Below are 20,684 nucleotides of genomic sequence, written 5' to 3'. Positions count from 1 at the left end.
TCTGAAATCCAGATTCTGATTGGCCAGGGCAGGCAATTCCAGGTTGAACTCCCCGTGGGTTTTGGCAGTCTTTCATTGCAATATAATTCTACGTTTCTGACTCGTCCCTGTCTCTTTTGTTTCTGTGTCTTAGCATGGATGGCCTGCATCTGAACTCTTGTTGCTCAAAGCCCTACTGATTAAAATAGGTTTAATCCTTAATTCATGTCCTTTTATGAGAAGGAATAGAAAATAAATATTTTCTTAAACAATAACAACAACATGTTTTTCACTTTCCCTCTCAATTGTTTATATAAGAAGTTAAACTCCTTTCCCTCTCTGGAACTTAAAATACATTTTTATGGACGCACACGGCCTTCTCTAAAATTCCTATAGTCCTGTAGGAGAATGTCATCCTACAGGGCGAATTCCTTTGAATAACATTATGTTCATGAAAAGAACTCCTGTCTCCTTGCCATACAAGAGGAGTTTTTAGAGATCTAGCAGTTGTCACCTTGCTTGCGCTACTAAGTAAGATTTTAAGAAGTTTTATGCTTGGTGTGGGCTCTAACAGGAGAGAAAAGGCAATTGTTCTAAGGTGCTGCTCCAAAACAAGTGATAATATCTTCCACTTACAGCATATATGATTTGTAACACAGAGCCCTCACGTTATCTTCTAGAAATGGAAAGCATTTTACAGATGGTAAGTCTGATACTTGGGAGAGTGTGATTTTTGTCACACAGGAGCTCAGTGGCAAAGCATGATGCTTTTCTTCAGTATGCTTTCTTGCAAAATGGCAGCATATGCTTTATGTTCATACATAGTAATTAAACTTGCTCCTGCTTTATAACTCAAAATGCATCCTCCCAAAAGAATGCGATCTGAATCATCTCTGGTATCATTGTCTATCAGTTACAGAATCAATAACAGGTTTGATGTGCCAGAAAGTCAGGACTCTAGGATGAGAAGTAGCTGGGGCTGATGCAGTTTCCAGCAGTCCTGGCAGAGCCCCTGCAGGGCCCTGCTGCTCTGGGCCACATGAAGGAGCTCGGGTGGTCGGGTCCCTATCTGCTGCCACAGCTCCTGCTCCTGCAGCACTGCACTCGCCCTTGCAAGACCAGAGTAGGTGTTAGAAAGTCAGTGGTGTGTCTTATTCCAAAATGCATCCCTTCAATGGAGAATGTTGAACATGTGAAAGTATATCCTAGTCTCTGGGGACCCTGTGGTATGAATATGGACCCGAGAGGTATCTGCAGTGCACAGAGAGTATGTTGTAAAGAGAGTTCAGTAGGCAGCAGCTAGGTATTTGCAATTATGAACAACACATGAAAACACTGACATTCCTGCATGTAGAGGTGGAGACTGACTGTCTTCTGCTGATGCAGGCAGCTAGTCAAACGGGAGCCCTGTCAGGTCTGGAAGGCAGATGGAGGCATTACTGTCCTGCTGTGTCCGAGCCATCCTGTCCAGCAGCTGACGGAAGAGCCCAAGGAGACAGTGGTGATGACCATGAGGAAGGGTATCACCAGCTCCTCAGAAGCCTACCTGGTATTCAAGCTCCTGCTGGCATCATGCAACCATCTGCTGTAGCAGCTTTCCATACTCTACCTCCTTTTTTAAAAGCTGAAAGTATTAATTTATCTTGAAAAGTTCTTCAGCATTTCTTAGCTAAGCTGTAGTGCACTGCTGGCTTAAAATGCTATTTGAAGAAGGCATATGTGGTTTCAGTCTGTCGCATGTTCCTTCTCCATGTGGTAGCTCCACAAAACACCGCTGAAGGATCCAGGATGCCAGTTACTGGGAAATGCCTGCTCTCGTGGGGGTGCTTTTGCAGTAGTGCGATCCCACTCAGGTCAGGTACTGTTCGAGGTACATGTGCTGGGTGCAGAAGTAGCCCCAGAACCTATATATTTTGGTATAAAACAAATTGGTGAAATTATAATAAGCATACTTTTTTCAGATGTTTCTCAGGAAGACCCAAATTGACAGTAGTGAAATCTTCTAAAGTGACTGGACATAGAGGAAAAAAACAAACAGATGCTTTTGAAAATGGAGTTACAGCTGATTATTTAGATATGGGCTTATGTTCATTAGCTTTTATTACCAATTAGCATCAAGAACTGAGATTTTCAATTCTTTATTATTATTTATTTATTTATTTATTTATTTTATTTAATGAAGGAAGTAGTGGTTCTAACCTGTTTTAAGTGAGCAATGCTAAATCCAGGAGTATCTCTTCCATTTTCAACAGAGGTATTTTCAGGGAACAGAATCAAAAGTGGCAATCTGATGGAGAGGAGAAGAGGTAAACATAAGAGGGAGTGAGCACCAGGTGTGGTGACATGCAAACCAAGTTCCTCACTACAGTTCTCTTTGGTCTCTAAATGCGTTTAATAAACTAATATTCTTTTGGTCTTTGTTCTATTTGTATGTTCTCCATAGTGAATTTCTGCACATACTGAGAGAGAAAAATGGAAAGCCTGCACAGAACGTAGGAGCACATCATCAAGCAGTGGAATGCTCAATAATTAATTTCCTGCCAGGAGATTTTTTTTTCTTTCTTTCATTATACCACCAGCGGGAACATTTTGTTACAACATAAGAATATTTTAAAATCTTCCTTACTGGAAGCTTGATTTAGGATCATCAAAAATATACTTCCTTACGTGGTGAATTGCACTCGCTAGAATGAGGCAGCATCCTCAGCAGCAGGAATTACTCTCTTTTAGATGATATTTTGTCCTGAATTCAGTACTTTGCAAGAGTCCAAATGTATATTCAATACTGTGTTCCTTTCCTTATATTCCTTGGAATGGAATATATAGAGGTGAATTCTTGTATAGCCAGAAGTTTTTTCCATCTCTGGAAAATGAGTGCTATTACAACCATTTAAAAATAACTATGATATAAATGTTCATTTCTTGTATTTATAATAGTGTACATGGTTTGGGATGGTAGAAGTCTGCTATTCTTCTATCAGGACAAGACAAGGAGCCCAAAGTCCTGCTACTTGTCATTTTGCTGTTTACTCAGGGTTTGATCTAGATCCAACAGAAATCCATGGGTGTATATTCCTTGATTCCATTGTATTTAAATATTTTCCTGTGTCTCAGGCTTTCTCTGCTGAAGGTTGCATGGTCTTCAAGCACATTTTGAGTGCTAGACAGAAGCATATTGTAGTGTTGTCAGAAATAATTCCAAACTAGTGATCACAGGCTGAAAGAAGTATGTGCCATACCAGCTCCATAGGCTCTCCATCCTTGCCCTGGTCTGTAATGTTGCTTCATCACTTCGTAATAAACTCAATGCTCCCTGATTTTGGTTGCCTTCTAGATCTAGAATGTTATAAGCTTTTTAGCTTTTTTTTTTTTTTTTTTTTTTTTTTTTTAATATAGCTTTATAAGCTTTTGTTGTAAGCAATAACTGTGGTTGTTAATGGTATGAACCCCATGAACCCCAGCTTCCTTTGAGATACGATGTCCCAAAGCCCATGTCTTCAGAGGCAATACAGGTGCTTACCTCGTGATAGTTAACTCTTTTTCAGTGAGCCTGTCTACATCTCTTTACATCTGGGGGCTTGTGCATCTCTGATGGACATCCAAAGGCCGGTGTTCATAGACAGTCAGGAACTCTTGAAAATGTTTCTCTCTCTGTATTTTGTTTATCTATTTATGCATAAAGCATAATGACTACAACTGTTGCACTTAACTGTAGAGAGTGATTTTTATTTTTATTTTATAATTACAAGATACATCAGCATTTGACCGGGTTGCTGTAGTTTGACATGCTTTTGAAACACATGGAAATGTTATAAATGGAAGGAAACCTTTTTGATGTAGCCATTCATTCTGACAAAAGTAAGGTGTTGTAACAGTTTGTTACTTCAACTCTTCCATAGCTTGTCCCTATATTCAGTGGCATTTCATTCTGCCCATAGGCATGCTAATTTCAGTGGAGCTCCTTGTGGATTAAGGTGACATTTGGAAAGATTAAACTGCCTGGAGAGCCTTAGATGAAGGTAGAACCACAAAAAAGAGATATTACTCTATATACAAGTTATTCCATATACAAGTTAAATAGGAATTCTAAATGCAAAACCCCAAAATACAGATTCAAATCCAAGTATAAGAAACTAAAGATGATGCTGTAAAGATAATTTTACTGGTGGGGATGGCTTACAGTGTTTATCAGCAATGACAGGAAGACTTACCTGTTCCGAATGCAGGAAACACTGGCAGTGAAATGAAGGAGCCGGAGAGGTAAGAGAAAGTACAGATTGCATGTTTCAGCATGCAGTTTTAACAAGGTCAATGCCTAATTTCTCTAACAAATTAGAAGTCTGGGTTCTCTGTCCCATTGCAAGGATGAAATTACACCAAATTGAAATCATGCCCAGTAGCTCCACAGTCAAATGAACTTTAACACCCGTGTATTAGCACTTCATCATAAGAGACACTTTTCTTGTTTGGCCTCCACGCATGGACCTGGCTGGAGACATGCTGTCACTCACCAGCATCACCTTCTCTTTCTTTCCTTGGGGAGCTCCTGCTCAGGCAGGGCCCAGTCTCAGCATTGCTCCTGAGAGCTGGTGACATCTCAGAAGGTATTGCTTGCCTGAGGTTGAATGGCATTAGTTTAAAAATGACAGACTTCAAAACGCTTTATTAAAACTAAAGCCAGTTAAAAAATATTATGTACTTCTCATAGTTCCTCCTGCTTCTTTTTTGGTTTGTCCACAAAGCTTGGACAGAAATTCAAACAATTTTCTTTCTCCAAGCCAATTTCAAGGTTATGTCACTTGCATCCTGAAGTATTTGTAGCATTTACTTTGAAAATATTACAAAGCAATGACTTGGTTTCCTTCTTCTGTTTTAAAGACAGCTTTCTATTGGACTAGAAGCAACCTTGGGCATTTCGGCTTGTCATTGTCCATTTATGCACTATTTGGTTATGCACTGTGTTGTTTAAACTTAGTGTTGTTGCAGAATACTTAAGGGCGTATGTCTAAAGTGCACGAGCCAAATTTTATCTGTCTATGTAGAAGTCAAAAAAAAACTCAAAATTATCTGTTCACGAGAAGAAATCACCAGATATTGACACAGTCATATCTGTGTCAATACTGGTGTGGTGAAGGGCACCATAGCACTTTTAAAGAAATAACAGTCTTTCCCTGCGTGTCTCTTTACCTACTACTCTATTTTTATCTCTCCCCACCCAGTTAAGTGCAGGGACTGTAGGTGGAGGATTGCAGGATGGATTTTACTTCATTATAATTGCTGCATACTTCTGTGCAAATAGCTGAGCGGTGTTTTAGCTGTAGTTTGAAGCTTCATAACCACAAACACAGTTTAAATCTGCATCTTCTAAGGAGGATCATAAGAGCAACAGCCTGCATGTCTGCAGAATGAGTGCCTGCGGACATGTAACCTGCAACAGGAAGGATTTTTTTCTAAATCCAGAAATCCCATTGAATCTGAAAATACGTTATCAAAGACACTAAAAAGCTAACTCTAATCTCTATACCAATTACTCAATCTCATGGCATGATTCAAGGTACAATAGTTAAAATAATGAATTACTCAGAGGGATTCTGTTAACAATTTTCCACTAACTTAAATGTGAAAAAAACATATTTTGTATTGCAGCATCTTGGAAGATACTCCTGGTGTACATCAGTATAATTCAGACCCAGTGAGTCTGTGAACAAGGATTTGCCTTGCTTCTTGTAACTTTTATGTTATCATCTTTTACTGTTTTTAGTCAGAAATGAGATCTTTCTTGATCAGTGTAGTTGATTTACTTTATTATAGCAAATTATTTTCATGTTTTTCTGTTTTGGAAGTATAATTCCGGTTGTTTATAAAGTACATGCTCACTAAATATGCACCACAGGATTAATTTCAAATAGAAATATTTATATTGTAGCCCTTGTTTTCTTCAATTCATGTATCCTGTTGGATCTTCACCCTCCCCTAATTAACATCGGGGCTGAGTGCATTTTGTTTAAGTCCCAAATCAGGCAAAGAAGTCTCTGCTCTTGGGCAGTGCCCATTACCAGGGAACACAGTTGGTGCCCCGTGGGTCAGATTTACACACCGGCCAGACTCCAATCTTGCCATGCAGATCCCACAGGCTGTGGTGCTGCCTCGTTCTCTGGTAACGCCCTATACTCCTGAGTCCACCCAGAGCCCTGCTGAAGTCAGGGATGTTCTACCAGGAGATGGTCCAGCTAGATCAAATTGCAGCACCAGGGCCTCCATGTGCACAGGTATTTTAAGTGCAAAGACAAGTTAAGGGCGAATCTCGCCTGCTGGCAATAAATCATACTCATCTGGACTGGAATTTTGTTTTTTCTGGGCAACCGGACTTTTCAGTTTTCTTGTAGTGGTTGTGAAACAAGTCTCAGGTGTCTAATTAACCTCCATCATGGTGGGTGCCATGGTGCTCCGGTTCTTATAGCAGGACCCCCAGGGTGGGTGACCACATTTTAGCCACTTACACCGAAGCTCAGGTTTAGGTCTCACACCCAGGATTCTCCCCCAGAGGGACTGAAGCGGCTCAGGTGGCTGTTGTTCATCGCGGCACGCCAGCTGCAGTCTCTGGGTTAACAAAGAGCCCTTAAAAGAAAACATTTAATACGCTGCACCAGGAAGAAAGTATTTACACGAAAGAAAATGCACTTCAAATAAACTGTCTACGTGCATTTTTTCCCTCCCCACCCAGCTTACCATCACTGGTAATGGTGAAATGGCAGGTCCTACTGTCTTGGCCCTGTCCCTCAGAATAATTCACTTATTAAACCCTCTGAAACCCAATGTGAGCTAATTTTGCTATTGTCTCGTAACTCTAGTGCTTAGTACAAGCTACATTTTTAATCTCCCATCATGTTTTTCTCTGTTTTTTTCAAGAAACCCAAATAACAGTACAACAAACACCTCCATGGATTGTCCTCCATGCGTTACTCACATGTTGTGAGAGCCCCTGTCTCAGCCAGGGCTGCCCATCACAGGGGGCTCAAGCCAAAGTCCTGCGCTCCTGCCAGACCATGGGCCCTGCTTACCTGCACAGCCTCTCTTGTACTCTAGCGGTCAGGTAGAAATGTTTTGCCATTTTGTTTTAGTCTTTGCAAAGAAACCACCAACTAATGTATGTCAATAGGTGTTTACGGATGCAGCCAGTGTAGTTCACCACTAACGGCTGATTGTGCTTCTCAGCTCAGTGAGAAATGGGAAAGGTGAGAGGCCCCTGGCACCGTGACACATGAAAGCAATGGCAATGAAAATTACTTTGTTAAAAACTCATCCTGTGTATGACTGCATCTGGACACATGGCTAAAGCTTTCTGGCTCTTACTGATGGTCATTGTAAACATGAGCTGCAGTCATAAGTTAATAAAGACATAGCATTTAGAAATAGCATATGAAATGTCCACTTTAGAAGTATTGTCTGGGGTATATGTCAGGAATGAAACATAAGTCTGTCTGGGCTTTTTGCCCAGGGGGAGTAAGAAAGCAAACAAAAATGGGCAGATGGGGAAGAGCTACAGGGAGGGGGAGCACCTGGGCCCAGCATTGTGGTCCTCAGGAGGCCTAATGACAGCACGGGAGGGACTGCAGTCAGCACCTGCACATGATAGGTAAAACTGATAACAATGTGTTGAGATATGTTTTGCCCCATCTACATTTCTGACAAGTACTCAGTAGGCCTATATCTGTCATAAATTATGAGTGACTTTGGCCATTATCACTTAGAGTCACTGGGGAAGCATTTGGTCCCCATCCTTGTTCCCAGATTCCACACTGGGTTGGGTTGGGGACTTCCCATCCCCGATGATTAATGCAACTGAACGACATTCAATTCCCGTTGCTCTCTCTTTTTTTTTTTTTTTTTGTTTCTTCTAAAGATCTCCCTGGAGACAGAACAAGGCATGATTTAAAGTTACAGGGACTCTTGCATGAATTCTTTCATTTCTGCTCATTATAAAGAAACAGTTTTAAAGGGGCTGTAATGCTGGTTAAAAAGAACTTGTGCTCGGCTGTCTTTCAGAAGTTAATATAATTATTGACCTTGGCTGAAAGAAGACAGAGCATGAATTTTTGCTGGCTAAGCTGCATTTCTTTTGAAGGTAGAAGGTCTTTTTGATCTATTCAATGTCGGTCTTTCAAAACTTTAAAACGTTGCATGTTTATCAGAAGAATCAGAAAGGACAGGAGATTTAATTGTCTTCAGAAACCATGTGTATCAAAAGGAAGCACCATGTTTTGGTTGCTAACGCGGTTAAAGAATGCCATAAACCCCTTTGCCTTTAATGCTGCAGTTGACAGTATCACTCATTGTGAGTTTATTTAAGAACTTGGAGGTCACACCAATGTGACTGCTCTGAAGTCAGGAAGTGGCCATGACCCTGGAGGTGGTAGCCTGTGTTGTTAGAAGAAGGGCAGGCGTGCTTCCTTTCTAGTCCTGGATGTGACCAAGGGGGGCTGTCCTCAGGTGCTGAGAGATCCCCGTGTAGCTGCTGAGGTCTGGAAAACTGATACCCACGTGTTTCTCAAGACTGATTTGAAACTAATTGACACAGCCAGTTATATTCAGATTTAGTTTCAGCCCACTGAGATCTTGGGTACCTTTCAAGTCCTTGACTTCCTTTAATTTGGTGGGGTGTCTAAACATTGCTTCTTTGCTTATCCCACAACTAGCTCTAGAGCAATTTTTTTTTCATTCATCATTTAGTCCGTCACTTTTCTGCTGATACTGATGAAAGCCATTTGCAGAGGTGCTCTGGATGCCTACAGCAAGCTCAGATCTGAGACACCAATGTTGCGTCACTCAAACCAGTAGGCAGCTTTGTCATTCAGGCACTTAATTATGAGCCGAACACTCACTTGACCTCTCATACTCTTGTTTCACTAATGAAACAAAACTTAGAGCAGTGACTGATGGGAGAGCTGCTGCAGTTTGGTTTCTATGAGCAGGAGTTTCCACTCATTTCATTTATCACACTAATGATCAGCTTTGGAGCCTAAACACAGGCTGCCTCACAGGAGTTGCATGGAAAACAGCATAATGTGCTAACGTGAGGTCCATGTGACAGAAAGGTTCACAGAGGCTGCCCACTTCATTTGGGCTTGGCAGTCCTGTTACACATGTGCTTTCTTGCACACTGCATTCTTAGAGAAGGATGGGGCTGTTAGGGACATGGAAGTGGCATTTAGCAATTGTGGTTTTACAGAGAGGGTCCCAGCTTGTCTTCTGGTACTCAGGTAATACTGATGCCTGCAGGATTTTTTTTCCCATAGCTTTTCATTTGTCTTGATGAAAACTGAAGTATGTCCTTAATACATACTAACTAACAGGGAACTATTTTTCTTTCCTAGTATTTGAGTGTCTCACAGTTTTAATGTATTTGTCTAGATGCATCCCTGTTTCAGGGTTGGGGAACAAAGGCACATGAAAGCCAGAGGAATTATTTCAAACTTATCCAGGTAGCCTAATGACATACTCTTGTGTGTGTGAACACGGAAAGTTTTGGTGGAGCAGGCCTTGAACCTCGGTCTTCTCTTTCCAGTGTGACCACTCTAGCTACATGACCACTTTCCTCCTTTGACACGTTCTTTTTCTTTCCTTTGCCACCTGACAGAAATACCTAATGTCACCTAACAATTTACATGCACTGCAATACGTATATCTTCTATAATAAACTTTTACAAGTTGCTAACTCACATGATGCTATCAACTCACCTGTCATCCCAACGTGTGCTGTTCCCTTGTTTGGCTGCGGGCGGTTTCCTTCTGGATTTACTCACATTTGTTGGTGTTCTCTGCAATACAGACAAGTTGGTAGGTCAAGACTAACGGAGTGCAAGCACACTTGGTCAAAGCATACTTCATTTTGGCTTGGCTTAGGTTTTTATGGTACAAGTAGGACCAAATGTTTATGGAATGTAGACAACTTCCTTTATTCTACTTCATCCTGCCTGGGAAGATGTATTTTCTGAAGTCTTATGTTGACCATCTTTATGAGTTGCTATTTTATCATCTTCAGGTAAAACTTATTTTCCTCCAAATGCTTTGGAATTATCTCAGGCAATAGCCAAGTCAGCTGTGCTTTCTTGGCCTCTTCTTACTGTACTTTCAGTTCCCTGAGTTTATTCCAGGAGTTCTGTTTGCTTTGCTTTGAGTCTGTGTTGCTAGAAAGAAGATAAAGTGGAGCTGGGGAAGGAAGTAAACTTCCTACTAGGAGCCAGAAGAATATCCTTCATCATGAACATCTCCAGGAACTGTGATTTCTTTTTCTTGGGGAATGTATACTAAAAGCTTTCCGTTTGCATGTGTAAATGAATCAGATCAAATTTATCCCAAGCTGTCAAATTGTACTCTCAAGTTTGGTTCTCAGAATCACCCAAATGTTAATTTAACACAGAGCAGTGCTGTGTCTAGTGTCATGAAACCATGTCTCCTTTGTTTGTGGGTCTGGAAGAGCTCAGGTGTGGGTAGAGAGAAAGACCAACAGAGAGCTTGCTTAGGGCATGCATGAGGTATTAATCCTGCTGGAATGTAGAGAGAGATCTGTCTAAAGATGTCTGTCTGCCCTGGAATATTATAAGGGTATGTTCTGCAAGAGAAGGAAGTGAGAGAGTTAACCGAAAATTAGAAGTAGGAGAACAATCAAATTGCTCAAAACCAAATCACATCATAAAGGGGTGAAGTAATGAATTGCCTCACCTTGCAATATGGATTATAATGGAAGCTCTGTGACAACTGAGAGTGTAAGCTGCCCTGACTCGGAGCCATTTGAAGCTGGTGTCTTGTGGAGTTGCAACTTGATAAATAAGCCGTTCTGCTCTTCTCTGGAAAGACTTCTTTGTTTTCTTTTCCCAGTTTCTCAAGCTCTTTGGAATGTATCTAATGATGTCCATCTAGGTTTGGCTTCATGGCATGAACAGGGGAAAGCACTGCTCTCTAGTCTCATGACTATTAAAGATGAGTTATTAATATGTAAAGGGATTAACATTGGTGGTTTGCTGAGCCTTTTACCACCTGGTTTTTCAATTGTTCTTCCCACATCAGTGTGAGCAGTACCAACACCTGGCCACTTCTGAAGTAGCCCGGAGTCTTCCCAGGGCAGGGCTGCTCCTGTGCTGCCTTCCCACTGCACCCCAGTGCTGACTTGCGATCAGCATGCGCGTAGGGGCTGATCCATTGCTTAAGGCTTCTTTGGGAACCCCAAAGAACAATAATATCCTGTTGACTAGGATTTTGCTATTTATATCCATCAGCTGAGCAGCCGCCTCCTCTGCCTGCTCCCTGGTTACCAGTGTGTAAGTCTCTTAGCCACGTGGTCTGTTGCATGGTTGACAAAACGATTTTTAATTTCAAGAGGAATTTGTTTGAGGCAATTAGAAAGGTAAATGCATTGATGAAAAAGGACTGAAGCTTTTCTTGCTCTGTTAACCTCTTAGTGTTTTGGACATAATGCAAACAGACCAGCAGGAAGCTAACCTAAAAATAAGGGGTATCATCAGAAAACAATACAAGCCTATAGCAATGCAAAGAGGAAAACAACTAGATCTCCTATAGGTATGTCTGTGGAGAAGTGCTGACATACATCTTCATCTTTCAGATTAAAGACCAAATCCTGCCACCCACATACTCTCCCAGCAGTTAATTCCTTTCTCTCTCTCTCTCTCTCTCTCTTTTTTTTTTTTTTCTTTTTCTTTTTTCCTGTAGCAGATTTTCAATCTACTTGAGTAGAAAAGGTGTCATCTTCTAGAAAAACCCTTCTCTGGCTTTGAAACATAGGAAAGGATATGTCAAATTTAGACTGGTATTTTCAAGGCTGCTTTTTAAAAAAGTGAGCTTTTTAAGAGAGGCTGCACAATTTATTTAAAAGAGAGAAAATAGTCAAACCTGTGGGAGTCTGCTAGGGTGAAGTGAAAAGAAAGCAATTATTTCACTGGGACCTTTTTATAAAGATTTCTGAGGCTCCAGTCAGAAAGGAAAGTGTGCTAATAACTGCACTTAGTTAACTGGCATCAAGTCCAGTTGCTTTGGCTCCAAAACGGATAAACCTTGTCATGGGTGGAGAAGGAGGTTAAACATGATCTGAAGCAGAAACAGCCACTGCTTCTAGTTTGAGCTATTTTTATCTGTGTGAATGGGGATCGTGTAGTTCCCAAGTTCTGCTTTGGTGCCATCCCACATGCAGGTCTATGGACATGGTTTCCAGATTTTCTCTGAAGTCCCTGCTGGTGTACCCACCAGGGAAGCACCATGCAGCTCTTTGCTTCCCAGTTCCTTCTCCTCTGCATTTTGGGAATGTGATGGTTCTGCACAGTTCCTCTCTCCTGCGATAGCACTTCCCAATGCTGCCTTTGAGGTTTTCTAATACGTGTACATGCTCCCTATTAATCCACTGCAAGCAAAATACAGGACGTGTTCAGCAGTTAAAAGTGAACTGGGAATACTTGGAAAAAACAGTATGTTTTCTGAAACCATTTTTAATTATAATGAAAGCTTTGTGCATATAAAAAGTTTGGAGTATTTTTGATACCATCTGGATACCTAGGCTTGGACAGCAAATTGCTTGTGACATAGTGACGACAATGTATAATACTGTGTTCTTGCAACCCATGTCTCATTAATGTGGAAGCACATGAATTTTCCTGCAAAATGTTGATTCACCATCTGTGCTAGTATTATTTGCATGAAGTTAAAGACTGCCCTTTGTGTTGCAATTGCAGTGGACCCATTCTGTTCTTAAGGACTTGTCTCTCTTGGACCAAATGAGTAGGTCACAGAAGAAAAAACTACACCAAACAGTACTTATTGCTAATGGTTATTTACCTTACTTCCAATGGGAGAGCTGTTAAAATTTATTAAAAGTGGAACTCACAAGATTAAGTGACATTTTACTGTTGCTCACACTTTCCATTTCTCATGCTTTGCCTTTAATTTGCTTACTTGGGCTGTAAACCCTGGGTCTTGGGGAAACTGTGAATTCTGTGTATGCCCCTTGTAGATGTCAAAACCTAAATTCACAAGTTTGTAAAGGACAGTAACATTGCTAGAATTAAAATGTCAGAGGTGGGAGCTGCACATTGAATGGTTTACATCTTGGTTTGAGTCATGTTCTTTCTCAATTCTAAAGTAGCTAAGAGATTATTTATTTTATGAACAAGGAATTAGCATTTTGAGTCTGGGCTAAGTCTGGGGGTCCTCAGTTTCATTTCATTTTTCTAGTGTCTTGAACTGCCCTCAATGGGAGGCCTGTTATATTTAATTAATAGTTGATATTTTTATACAGATGATGTTGCAAAACAGTTTGTCTCTTCACTGTAATGTGATTTGAAATACTCAAAGGATGTTTCACTTGCTGTGAAACTTTATTCCACTATCATGTAACTGATAGCTTCATTTATACTACCGAGTTTCATGAGACAATACTGATGGTTTCCAGACAAAGCATGTCTAAACCAGGGATCTTTAACCATCTTGTTTTTTATTCACATCTCCTGAGTCCTTCTGCTTTTTCATATTCTTGACCCTGAAAAATAAATGGATTATCTTTAAGAAAGAACATTAGCAGTAAAAATTCAATCTGCTTCAATAACTTCATGAACAGAGTATAACTTAGAACTGTACAATTAAGGGACAAATCTGTTTTCTTGCTCTTCCACTAGCTTTACAGAAGTAAACCTCAGCCTTTGGAGAAGAGCTGCTTTATGAAAGATATTGATCTACACTTTTATTAATGAGTTTTTAAGGTAATTTTGATGTATCTGTAAATAATACTAAAGGGGAAGGAAAGGGCTTAAAAAAAGAGATTCTTTCTGATGTGATGTAAAAAGTGACACAGAGTTATCAGTCAAGACTTCTAAGGGAGCTGCAGGAGAAGACGATTAAAACAGGACAAGAAGAAGATAGTTTCAGAGTTTCCTAAAGGGCTGGAGCAGGAAAGGCTGAAAGAACAGGAAGGCAACTGATCCCTCTGCTTTAGAGGCAAGTTCATCTCTCTGACGACTCAGTGAATGACTCTAGCTGGATAATATAACAAATTGGAAACAGCAATAGAGAAGCCTTTCTAAAGTCCTTGAAGTTAACTTCTGGTGGGGTCTAACAAAGTAGAAGCAGTAGTGGCTAGGAGTGCTTGCCAGACTATTATCAGAGAATTGGCTAGAGTAGCATATTCTGCACTAGAGTATGGGAATAGAAGAAACTTGAACGAGTAGCTAGATAAAAGCCTATGATTTTGCCTGCTGGGATGAGAAATCCTAGCTTTTTCAACGGGGACAGGGAAAAAGAGTTGGTTATGGCATAGGAAAATAAAAAATACTTTGATTAATATTTTTGATGGCTTAGATCTGCCAAATTAATGTACATATGCAAACCCCTGTAACATATATATAGAAACTGTTATGCCTTCATCCTCCCTTTTCGTCATATTAATATCCTTGCCTGCAACTGGGATCTGATCTTGCACCCACTGAATTTTTTGCCATTGAGCTCAGTTGGGCTAAATCAGGCTGCTGCAGCTGTGGAGCCACTCATTTCTGCTGGTCTCAAGTGCACAGTGGTTACATACAAAACGGTTACATGCGAAGGTGCAGGGCATACAGTGGGACTCCTCCATGGGCCACAATACAGCTACAGTCAGTTTATATATCTGTCTGCAGCCCAAAAACCTGAATATACAGAAATACATACCAGAACAAGATCCAGATACGTAGATGAGCCCATATACTGGGCCTTGGTTGGCATATGGTCAGGTGGGCAGCAGCACATCTGTGCAGCAGGAGTGATGTGGAAGCCCCTAAGTGGATGTTACTACAGCTTTGTGTATTTGCCTAGTTGTAGGAGACATTATTATAGCTTCTGGACTACTCAGAAGAGCAATTAACAAGTCCAAAAGGTCTTGCCTCAAGGCTCTGACAAGCCATGAATTAAACATTTAATTCTGTATCCTGTCTCCCATTACTATAACATGTTTTTTCAGAAAATTGCGTAATGTCTTATTTTCCTCTTTAGATAAAAATTCAACAGCCTAGCGCCCATAGCAGGGGAATAGGAAAGTCTTTTAGTCGTCTCTTAACAACATACTTTTTTTTTTTTTTTTTTTTTTTTTTTTTTTTTTTAAGGTGCTGGTTATGAAAGAAACATTTGTTTCCAGACCATAATATCTTAAGGCTATTCAGTACCTTCACTGATGAGAATCCTGAGAGCAATAGCAATCTGCTGGGCATTCAGCAGTAACAGCTGCTGCCTTCCTGATGCTATTAAAACACAGATTTAGCATTTATTTACTGTGCCACAGAGCAGTGAGCCTGGCTACAGCCACTGTGATATGATGTAGTTAAGGAGTAACAAAGCATGTGTCTTACATGAGTACACTCCAAAGTGAATCTAAATTAACTTTCATGAAAGTTGAACAACTAAACCACTCTGGATGTCAGCATGACATTCCTCTGCAAAACTAAGGTGGCTCTACTTTAACTTTTCATGGCTGAATGTAAAATGAATTACGGATGCTTTTTCTAGGTGCAGATTACCTCTGTAGGTGTTTTCCTTGAGATGAGGTCCCAGCTGCTAGCACTGCCCACTTGAAGCCAACCAAAGTCCATGGCAGAGGAGGTGGATGCCAGGCAAGCTGTGATGCCCACCTGCCTGGAGGCCAGCAGCACACCAAGGGACATGTCACCAGCCAGAGAGGGGCTGAGGGAAGTGGGGGACAGTGGCAGGGACCTGGAATGGGCCAAGTGTGTGCTTTGCAGCAGGATGAATGCCTTTGGAGCTGTGGTGAGTCCCAGAGACAGTGGCTGGAGGCTGTGCCCAGAGGCACTGGCAGAGGAGAGGTTTGGCTGGGAAGGCTGAGCAGAGAGCCCTGTCCTGCCCTGGTGGTAGAAGTAACGCTAATGCGTGTGTAATTCTGTCTCTTGCTTTTGTCATTGCCTTGGGGCAGTGAGGAGGAGTTGCTATGTGGCTCCTCTAAACACAAACAGGCTAGGAAAGAAATTCCAGAGCATTTCCATGCATTTCTGCCTCAACAAGAAAGTCACTGAGGGATGCCTGAGCTTTTAATGACAAGGATGCTTACCAAGGGCCACATCTGTGTGTAGGGGTATGTTTACTGTGCAGTTGACAAGGCAGAGTGATATACCTTAATGTGCTAGTTCCCTCAAAACAGCTTATTAATCTTTTTCCAGACTTGGGGATGCTCCAGGGAAACCTCCTCTTCCCTAAACTCTGCTGGGTATCCCTACACCACCCCATGGCTACACCTTACCTGTTTGCCTGGTAATCCATGCCATATAATTATTTCTCCAACCTCTCAGAAAATGCTGTCCTAATTCAATGTCATGCCAGCGAATGTGGAATGATAAATCGCTTTCAGTGCCCAAGGAGCTTGTTGCTGCCTCGCAGGGGTCCCCAAGGTGCCCTGCGTGCCCACCGGGGAGCAGCTCACTTCACAGATCAGTTATGTGGGGCACAGGCCCGCCTACGCTGGTGACAGTAATTCTAAACAGCGTCATCTTGGTGGTAATTTGGTCCCAGAGCCCGTGGCTTTGCTGCTGGGGGTTCTCTGCAGATGCTGGCTTTGCAGTGTGTGGGTGGAGGAACTTGCAGATCCAATGCCCACGCCAGCAAAATGCTATCATCTGTGTTTCCAGTACTGGTGCTCCTCTGTTTTTTTTTTTTTGTCCTTCTGCACTGAGAACCTTGTTTAGCTGCAAAAGTAAATTATAAACTGAGGCTGCTCTGTAACTCCCAGTCAATGCAGAATTTAATTGTTAGGATGATAAATATTTGAGCAGTAAAGTTGCTGCCATGGTATAAGCTATGTAAGGTTTGCAGGGAGAGGTAATGTCTTTTATTAGGCTGGCTGATAAGTTGCTCTGTTGTTTTTCCAGCTCCTGTTTGTTGGCCTAATAAAAGCTACTACCTCACCTCAGTCTTCTTTGTTGTGGCACACTTATCTTTGTAATAGAAATCAATGAAATTAGCCCTGTGCATTGCTGACCGCAAACTATGAAACAAACAAACAAATTCAAGGTTAGTTTGAATAAATCCAGATTATTTGTTGCCTTGCATATGTTGTTCTTTAATTTGTTACTATTGAAGAGGGGAAAAAAAAGGTCTTTCATTTATATACTCTTGAAAATATATCATGGCTTTGGTAGCATGACTACACATAAATAAGATTACAGCCGTGACTGACTGAGAATAAAAATTTAGCAAAAATCACAGACAAGGCCTGGTCTGACTACTAAAGCCAATGTTGCTGCAAAAAGTGAAATTTTGGCTTTGGTAGGTAGCAGATGGATGGATTAAATTGAACCGTAGGCAGGATGGTGTTGTCTAGTTATGCTACCATAACCCGAGTCTGCTGGTCCCTGAGCAGAGTCCCACAGAACTGTTTCATGACAAAAAACAATGTGTATAATGTGCCTGTGCAGTCTGTAGCCTTGTTAGCGATTCAGGCATGTATAATATGTCAAAACAAGAGGTTCCATTGCTCGCAATGTAAATACTACAAATCACACAAACATTTTCCCTTGCTCTTTTGACTCTGTAGGGCGAGGCCTATTTGAAGTTCAGCTTACCTGGGTTTACTCATGCAGGGCAAATACCTGGAGAGCACTCCAGGAGGATACAAGTGAGGGCCTACCAAGGCCTCTCCAGGCTGCCGGCCTAGTTACAGGAGCAGCCGTGGGACTGAATTCACCTTTCCTGCTCCTGCCGAGGCCAGGAGAGCAGTCAAAGTGGAAATGTGTTTACTGGAGCAAGATGCAATTTACTAACGAGAGTCACATTTGGGAGATCTTCGGTGTAAATAGCAGGGGGGTTGTTTGGAAGGCTCACTGGGAAACCATGTTGGCAAGTGTTGCCTTGATAAAAATTCAGTCTACTCATATCTGCTGTCACCGTAACTGCTTGTATGACATGCCTGGGAGGTCCCTTGTGTTGCCTTCATCCCCGCTCAAGTTGTCTTTTTCATCGCTGCAAATTTTAATGGCAAACACCTTGAGCTGTGGTGGTTTCCAGTGACTGGGTGCGATTTCTACACCTAGCCATCCTGGCTGATGAGGCCCCCAGGGCTCTCTTTACCATTTTGGCATTTCTCCCTCTCAGTCCCAAGCTGTCTGTGAGTTGGATGTCCTAGGCTAAGCACATAGATTTCCTCTGGAGCTGTGATTTTTCATTGTCTGCAGTTATTGACAAAATAGTTGTGCAGATATGTAAAATCCATATTTTAAACACATGAATTGCTACTATCCTGGCCGTGGTACCAAGCACAAGTCCTTTAGAAATGGACCAATATAGGCCATGAGGGAGTCACTGTTTTCAGTGGGGGTAGGAGATAACAGGAGTGTTTGTCCTCCCTTGCCGTGGCTGGCTGTTCACCCAGCTACCTGGAAGTTTCTCCTTGTCATGCTGGGTCACATGGAGCCCATCCGGCCTGCAGGCTGACTGTAAAACAGAGCCCTCCATTTTTTTTCAAATTGACTTGCACACAACGAGGAGAATTTCCCCATTCCCATTTTCATTTCCTTGAATCTCAGGGATGGGGCGAATGCAGAGGTCACCCCGATTTCCTTTTGGAAACACTAATCCTTTTCTGCAAACACTCATCCTTTTCTGGCAAACAAGAGCTGCCCTGCTCACGAGGAGCCCATGGTCCTGTCAGACTGCCCTTATGCATCGCACACGCTACCAGAGCATGTGAAAGGGCAGTGTTCTCCGCAGAACCTCCTTCATCATGTATAAATGCTGCCTTGTTTAGGCGGCTTGGCTATTTGTTTTTATTTCATTTTGCCAGCATAAACTCCTTTCATTTTTCTCCCATGGTGTTTACAGAAGATTGTGGTCCCATTAATCACCTGCATTCCTTGCTCACTGCATCTGCCTTGGAAACCTCCAGATTTACTCATCTGCACTCGGAGCACCAATTCCCACCTGCCACTGTATTCTGAATTCAGCCGTCTCTGCCTGCCCAGATTTGAGTTCCTTGTTTTCTTTCCTAATGCAGATTGAATAGCTAGTGCTTATCAACAGTTAAAATTATACTTATTAAAATTAAGTCATTTGGGTTAATGCTGAATTTCTCTCTAGGGGAAATAGGACAATTGAGTGAAAAAAATCCTGGATATGGTCAGGATGTTCATTCTTGGGACAGGACAAGATTCTCTGGTTTCTTTGGATGAGATCCATTAATGCTTCGTGTAGAAAGCCCAGAAAGCATTTTGCTGTGGAAAAGAACAAACGGGTCTACCAAATCTGAGTTTCTGTTGATTTCAAAATAAGTTGTCAGGTGATTTCAGTTTTTGGTGTGTGTTTGTGTTTTTTTTTCCCCATTTTCTTACATTGTTCCATTCTTTTCCTATTCCCCATCCCACCAGCAAGAATCATTAAATAACGTCTGACAAAATCAGAGATATGGTGGTTGTAAACCTGTCCCTGCAGAGCTTGTTGCTTTCATAGCAAAGCACTCAGCATGGAGCAGGAGCCAGCTCCTAGTCCTTACTCTGAAAAAAAATCCTTCTCATGTCAAAGGGATATTTTACTTATGCACTACTTTAATAATGCTCAAAATGTAACTTTGTTCTAATGATATTAACTGTTTTTAAACAACCATTGAAGTGGTATTCAAAAAAAACAGTGGAAATCCCCGACAACTCCTACTCATGAAGGTGTTAACTCTTTCCAAGAGCAGCCTGGCTGTGGTCTCTCTGTCACTTCTACCCTAACATGACGTGCCACCTAGTACATGTCTCAACTGTGTTGAACTTGTCTGGAAGTAGACTGGAAGTGCTTCAGGGTAGCGGCTTTGTGTGTGTGTACATAGCTATGCAGTCTGGATCAAGCTCTTTCTGATTTTCAGCTCTGCTAATAATTAACCCTCGGCTAGTAATAACTATCCAGCATAATGATAACCACACCACTGGCTCTTGTCCATAAGGTTACTAGGTACTACACGGCAGATCTTGTCCACTTAAATCTGAGAGCTGATGTCTGCAGATGTGAATGAATGTTAAAGCATCTAAATCTGGGCACTTTCCAGTATCTTTTTCCAAATTCTGTTACTTTATAGGCAGATCTCAGTTCGTCTGTATTTTGATCTGTTACACCAGCCCTGAAGAGCTTTCTTCTTGCAGAGACTTCATTAAAGCTCTTGAGCACACATTGCGGGCTCTGCTCTAATGTTTGCATTAGTGATGGTGCTTTTTCATGTTAAACTGGTTTGACCATAAACTGTGTGAGATTAAGTCCAGATCTGTTTTATCTAGATGGCTTTTCTCACTTCCATGCTATGTGAAGGTGAGTAGGCAAAGCAGCAGTTGTATTTCTATGTTTTTAATCAGTCTTTCTGCCAGACTTCTTGAGGTATGTAACACACAAGCAGGCAGCAAGGCTGTGTACTGCCGCCGATCACTGATGCTTTGGCAGCTCACGTAGGAAACATTAGTAAGAGGTGCAGAATTTAATGTAATTTGTGCTTTAAATATAATCTGCTGTAAATATCAGCTGCTCATTCTTGATTCCCTTGCCCTGACTGCATTCCCTCAACTGATTGCCATAGGAGCCAAAATCCTGGCACACAAGACTCGGCTGCTGAGCTGCACGACTGAGTCTCATTCTGATGGATAAAACTCAGCGAGGAGAAACTTCTCGCTGGAAATCAAAGGCAGCTAACACAGATGGGGAAGGGG

The 20,684-nt window shown here is 41.6% G+C and overlaps 1 protein-coding gene across 1 annotated transcript in view; it reads left to right on the top strand.

Annotated features, from left to right (window-relative positions):
* Positions 1-20,684, top strand: part of CLMN (calmin) — a 72,156-nt gene that overhangs the window by 1,136 nt on the left and 50,336 nt on the right. The gene's annotated exons all lie outside the window — the stretch shown is intronic.

This window comes from Aythya ferina, assembly GCF_964211825.1.
Source record: "Aythya ferina genome assembly, chromosome: 5".
In the NCBI taxonomy this organism is placed as follows: domain Eukaryota; kingdom Metazoa; phylum Chordata; class Aves; order Anseriformes; family Anatidae; genus Aythya; species Aythya ferina.
Note: the sequence above shows the minus strand (reverse complement) of the source record. Positions and strands in the feature narration are given on the sequence as shown.